The following is a 5,929-nucleotide window of genomic DNA, read 5'->3' on the forward strand; positions in this document are numbered from 1 at the left end:
GGGGCGGGTTAGCAGGGTAGGAGACTATCGTCAGCCCCAACATAAGTAACATTTTTACTAGCAATATCTGGACTCAGTGCTTTAAATAAAAGTGACCTGGGTAGTCCCTAACTGTGTAAAATGTTAACTTTAAGTGCAAAATTGCCTTTTCTTCTATTCTTCGAGATGGTGGTGGGGATAAGACAAAGAAAGGGGAAGAGAAGCCAAACTTTTAGATCATTCAAAATAAGAGATTCATATGAATGCTCATGAAAGTCCCCAGAGGAATGTGTTATTCTGGCTTCTTCATAACGAAGTGGAAAGCTCTGGGAATAAAGTGGCATGGTAGGATCTTGCATTTCGTTCAGGATCAGCCAGGCATTGCCAGTACTAATCTTCGAGCATGAACGATGCCTCGCTTCAGCCTCTCCATGGAACTTTTTCTCTCCATGTACATGGGTGTGATCTCTTGGAGGAGAGCAAGCAGTTCTGCATATTTTCTTTGAGGTACTCGGCTGCTCCCCTCACCCTGGGTGTTGCCTCGAGACAGGGGTCCATAGTGGCTGAGCAAGTGCCGGTGTTAGGTGGAGGCCGCCAGTCTCGTGAAAGGTGAGTGGACAGTCGGAGATGGGTTCAGGGACGCACGCGGTAAGGTGGTGTTCAAGTTGGGCTTGTGGGACATGCCCGTCGAGGCGAGCAGCGCTCGAAGCCAGAAGGTCCCACGCGACAGTGGAGTGCCTCCAAGCCCTCGCTCTAGAACTCTATTTTTGTTTTTTTATTCCCATTCGTGGGACTTTTTGTGCCCGTAGCGAACAAGGAAACAACGTCAGGGGAAACAGGGCCCAATCAGGTTCCGTTCAGGCCACGGAAAATCGTAAGCTGCTTGCCATGTGCCAGGCTCTCTGCTACACTGGAAATACGACGAGCTCTAAGACACAACCCGCCCTCTCAAGGTGTTCACCGATTAACAACAAGGAGCACACAAGCCATATAGAGGAAATAGTAGAAAGAAGGAAATTGGTAGAAATTTGCAGGGAAGGGAGAAGCATCCTAGGAATGGTGGGATTTTAGCTGAGACTTAAAGAAAGACAAAAAAGTCAGGTGGCAGAGATGCTTAGGAAGAATGTATCAGGTGTGAGGAACAACCACTTTAAGAAAATGCCAAAATTTCGGAGATGCAATATCCTGTGCTTGGCTCCTCCTACAGAAAAGAAATCCTTTTTCTTTTTTTAGCTCCCTAATTAACTCACGTTCCCATTCACCACAAAAACTTTTAGTAACTTTTTAATGTATCCTCAACACTTTCCCTTCCTCCACCCTGACAGCTGAGAACCTTATCTGATAGCTGACAAAAGACATGGAGACAATTTGCTGAGAGCTCCCTCTTCTCTCCGACTTCTCATCTCACATCCTGCACATGCCTTCTACCTCTATCTCGTCCTGGATCTATTTTCCAGGTCATTTGCTTTTCCAAAGAAAGGGTTCACATTGTCTTCTATTTTCGGGGTTTTTGTGTTGTTTTGTTTGATTATTTCTTGATATGTCACGAAGTCATGAGCTGCCATTTCCTCAATGCTCAGTTTTCAGGAATTATTCTCTTCAATGACTTTTAGTCCCTCCTTTTGCATTGGACGAATTCTACTTTCTAAGGAGGAAGGTGGTACCTTCAACAGTCATAAGGCATTTTGAAAGAGACGAGTGTTGAGAGGAAGGGGATGGAAAGAGTTGACATAATAAGGGAGCTCTTACCCTCTCCTGTGCAGGCACGAAGGATCCCATCTCACCCTATCACCCATCAGACTGCCCCCTCCCCCCTCTTATCATCCCCACATTCTGAATCTCCAGCCTATCCTTTTCTACTGGCTACTTCCCCATGCAATGCAAGCATGCTCCCTTTGCTTTGAGGATTCAAAGAACCTCTTATGACCATCCACCCCTTAGCTCTCCTGCCTTTAGCAGTCAAAGTTCTGTAGAATGGCATCTGCAATAGGTGCCTCCACTTCTTTTCCTCTCACTCTCTTCTTAACTCTTTGTATTCTGGCTTCCTACTTCATCATTCAACTGAAACTGCTAGCCCTGAAGTCACTAACCATCTCCCATTTGCCAAAACCGTTGCCCTTTTTTCAGTCCTCATCCTTCTGGACCTTCAATCTTTGACACTGTTGATCTCCCTCTCATCCCTGTTATTCTCTTCTCTCCATGTTTATAGGATGCTCTAGGTTGGCATAGAAAGCCTCTCAGTCTCTCACCCCCTTCTTATCTTTCAGTCTTCTTCTTCCTTATTCCCCATTCCCCACAGATTTTGCAATCCAGCCAAATTGCTGTTCCTCGAACAAAATTCTCCATGTCCAGACTCCGGACATCTCTGCTAGCTCTCCCCCATGCTTACAGCGATCTCCTTCCTCATCTCCACCTCCGGGTGCCCTCCATATCTGGCCAAAATCTCACCCATTACAAAAAATCTTTCTCAATCTACCCTAATTCTCTTTCTTACATCGTGAAAATCATTTCCGATTTATTCTGTGTATAGGTTGTTTACATTCAGGTATTTGTATGTTGTATCCCCCATTGTACTCTGAGCTCATTTGCAGCAGGGACTGTCTCTTCCCTGTCTTTTCTATGCTCATGGCTTAGCACGAGGCAAATATGAGGGGCTTCATACATGTTTCTTGAGTGACTGATTCAGACATAAAATCCTGAGAGCAATTTCCCAAGAAATGATTTGTCCAAGTATATACATCAGCAATTTTCTTTCCTCTTCTTTATTCATTTAAATGCTCATTTCTTTTATATTTTCCGTTCCAAATTCTCTGACTCCCTGTTCACCTCCCATGCAGAAGGCAGGAAATATGATATCAGTTCTCCATGTGAAGCGATCGAAACCTTGGTTCCATGGAAGCCAGGCTGAGAAAAAAAGGGGTAAAGCAAAGAATAAAAGGAAAATGAGATATCTATGCTTCAGCATACTGCCTACACTCAGTGCTCATCAGCTGTCTCTCCGGAGATGGATACCATTTTTTCATCATGGCTCCTTCGAATTTTTCTTGAATTAGCATATTAATTAGAGTAGCTAAGTCTCTCCATGGCCATCAACGTTACAATAGTGCTACCGCCCAGCACTTTTTAGAAAGAACTAAAAAAAAAAAAAAAAAAAAGCAAAATCACTTTCCCCCGGCCTGGTTACACAAAGGAACCCATGGAAGCAGAGTTTCACCACCTGCCATTATATGAGTGACTGGTTCTATCTGGTCTGGATCAACCACGGTAAATTATTGATGAGGATAGCGGTTTAATCAATATTAACGTGAAGGCATAAACAGGCACTGAAGGCCCCTGTGTCAAAAAGCCCAATCCGTGGGCCCCAGCATGCTTGCCCCTCGTTTGGTCAGGGAGTAGGAGAGGAATCTCACCCCTTTCTCAGTGGAAATCCAGATCAAGTTTTCCAAGTGTCCAACAAAGCAGCAGCGGCCACTTCTAATCACTGGTTGCTATGGTAACTGGTCCTCACCTAGGGGTACTTGGAATGCTAAGTTGTAGGCAATCAGGCTTCCCCTTTATCAGGCCTCCTTTATGCTCAGTAGGGCCGGGTGCGGGAGGTGGGGTGGCTAGGGGGGGTGGGTTGTGCGGAGGGAGGGGAGGGTAGGGGAAGGCTTCTTCCCACCTTTGTTCCAAGCCTGACAAAACTGGGAGCAGATGTAAATCACCAGGGCTTACCACATATCAGGAGTACCCCGAAACGCACAGCTTTGTGCACAAAATCAATGTTTATGTTGCCTGTATTGAGAGACAGAACAGAACACAGACATAGAGACGTAGAGACGTATGGGCACATTCAGAGACAGGGAGAGAGAAATTAAGATGCGCACTGCAGATCCGTAGGCAGAAGAATAGACATGAACAGAAAAGGGGGTGGTGATGCCTTGACTTGTCTAGCATATGCTGGCCCCTACCTTCTCTCCCCCCTTAGCCTTTCAAAGACCATCCCTATCACTGCCTCAAACAGTTAACAGTACTGTTCAAGCAGTGAACAGCTGGAGGAAAAGAACCAGGCACTTCATCTCTAATCCGCAAAAGACTCATGGCTAGGATTTTCATGGCAACTCCATGTGCTCAAGTTCTCATGCCAATTGCATTTTCACAATGTACTGCCCATTGTCCTCTGCTTCTCTTCTCCCCACAGGAATCCTGACGGACACTTCTGATTACTCAGCAGCCCCCAAACCATCATCTGTTCAAAGCAGAGCTCCACTGCCAGCTAAGAATGAATGAATGAATGAATGAATGAATGAATGAGCATTTGTTCAGCCCTTACTATATACAAATAACTCAACTAAGGACTGTAGTACCTCTTTTCGTTGCCAATCCCTATTTCCACTTTCTGAGCCCCACAAATCCATGATCGTGTGTTCAATGTTATTATCTCCAAAGGCTATCTAATTGGACGGACCTGTGATTCGAAGGGAATGAAGGGAGAAAGGAAAGGAGAAAAAGAAGGGCAGCCCTTGTCAGTCTGGAACTGGCCTAGCCAGGGGCTAAGAGAGGCTGTTGCCCCTAACCTCCACCCTTCCTCATTCTTATTTCCCACCAGTCCTTGGCACAGCCTAACATTAGGTTGAGCATTTAGTAGGTACTGGACAAATGGTGCCAGCTGTACTGCTGTTTGACTTAAATCTAATGATCCAGGAACTTCTTAACTCACATTTTGTTGATTGTCAGCACTACTCTTCCTCAAAATTTTTGAGCTCAGATTGGTGTCCGAAATTTCCTCAACTCTGTCCTGTATTTAATTGTTGCTACGGTTTTTCTTCTCTATGGCTCTACCATAGAAGAAAAGGTTTGGCCCTGCAGTTCCTAAAGTCAGAAGGAGGCTTCCTTTGGAGAGTGTCAGGCAATTCAGTAGTCCCTGAGTGTCTTTCTTGTTCCAGACTGCTAGAGGGTGTTTGAGCACCAGCAGTCTCTAAATTAAGGGTTAATGTTGGGAAGAAATAAGGTAGTGGGGCGTCACTGGACACTTCAGAGTAGCAGGTTTACTTGGAGACAACACAGCAAAGAAATGCAACCGTGATACAGTGATGAAGCTTCTCTGGGCACAGCCCCTCTCCTCTCTGTACAAACACATCTGATTGTCAGAGCAGGCTGCCAGGGAAGATTATGAGGACTTGAGTGGTCTGCAGAAATCCACCAGGTTTGAGAGGTCCGGCCTGCCCATGGGTGGGACTTGTTTTGTTAATGAAAATAAGCTTTATTACATCAAGTAAGAAATACATGCAAAGATGCACTTAGCAGCCTTGGTCATTTATCCAGGGTTCTTTTTTCATCATTCGATGGCAAACTCGAGATGTGACATGGACAGTCTTCTGGAAAGGAACTACGTGGGTTCTTAATTTTTAGTAGGCTGAACAGTCCTCTGTATTTATACGTGCCGCATTTTCAATTTATTGCAAAGCGTGAACAATCATGCAAATGTACACACACCAAAGCCCAAAGCAAGAGAAAAACAAGCTAGTTTTTGAAGCAGGGTGTCTATCATGTGGACCTTAGTGGGAGACACCAGTAAGCTTTGACTCATGAGAAAATCATTAAGCCTTATTGGAAACTCTGAAAAGGTGCAAAAAACGCGACAATTTCGGTGGTTTTAAGAGTATCCAAAGGAAGAAAAAAGGTTGGGGCGGGTTAGCAGGGTAGGAGACTATCGTCAGCCCCAACATAAGTAACATTTTTACTAGCAATATCTGGACTCAGTGCTTTAAATAAAAGTGACCTGGGTAGTCCCTAACTGTGTAAAATGTTAACTTTAAGTGCAAAATTGCCTTTTCTTCTATTCTTCGAGATGGTGGTGGGGATAAGACAAAGAAAGGGGAAGAGAAGCCAAACTTTTAGATCATTCAAAATAAGAGATTCATATGAATGCTCATGAAAGTCCCCAGAGGAATGTGTTATTCTGGCTTCT

General features: G+C 44.7%; 1 pseudogene; it reads right to left on the minus strand.

Annotated features, from left to right (window-relative positions):
• Nucleotides 1-285: 285 nt before the first annotated feature.
• LOC140515745 (cyclin-dependent kinase 2-associated protein 1 pseudogene) lies at nucleotides 286-661 on the minus strand (annotated as a pseudogene).
• Between the last annotated feature and the right edge of the window lie 5,268 nt (nucleotides 662-5,929).

The sequence above is a fragment of the Notamacropus eugenii genome, chromosome X (assembly GCF_028372415.1).
Source record: "Notamacropus eugenii isolate mMacEug1 chromosome X, mMacEug1.pri_v2, whole genome shotgun sequence".
NCBI classification, from domain to species: Eukaryota; Metazoa; Chordata; class Mammalia; order Diprotodontia; family Macropodidae; genus Notamacropus; species Notamacropus eugenii.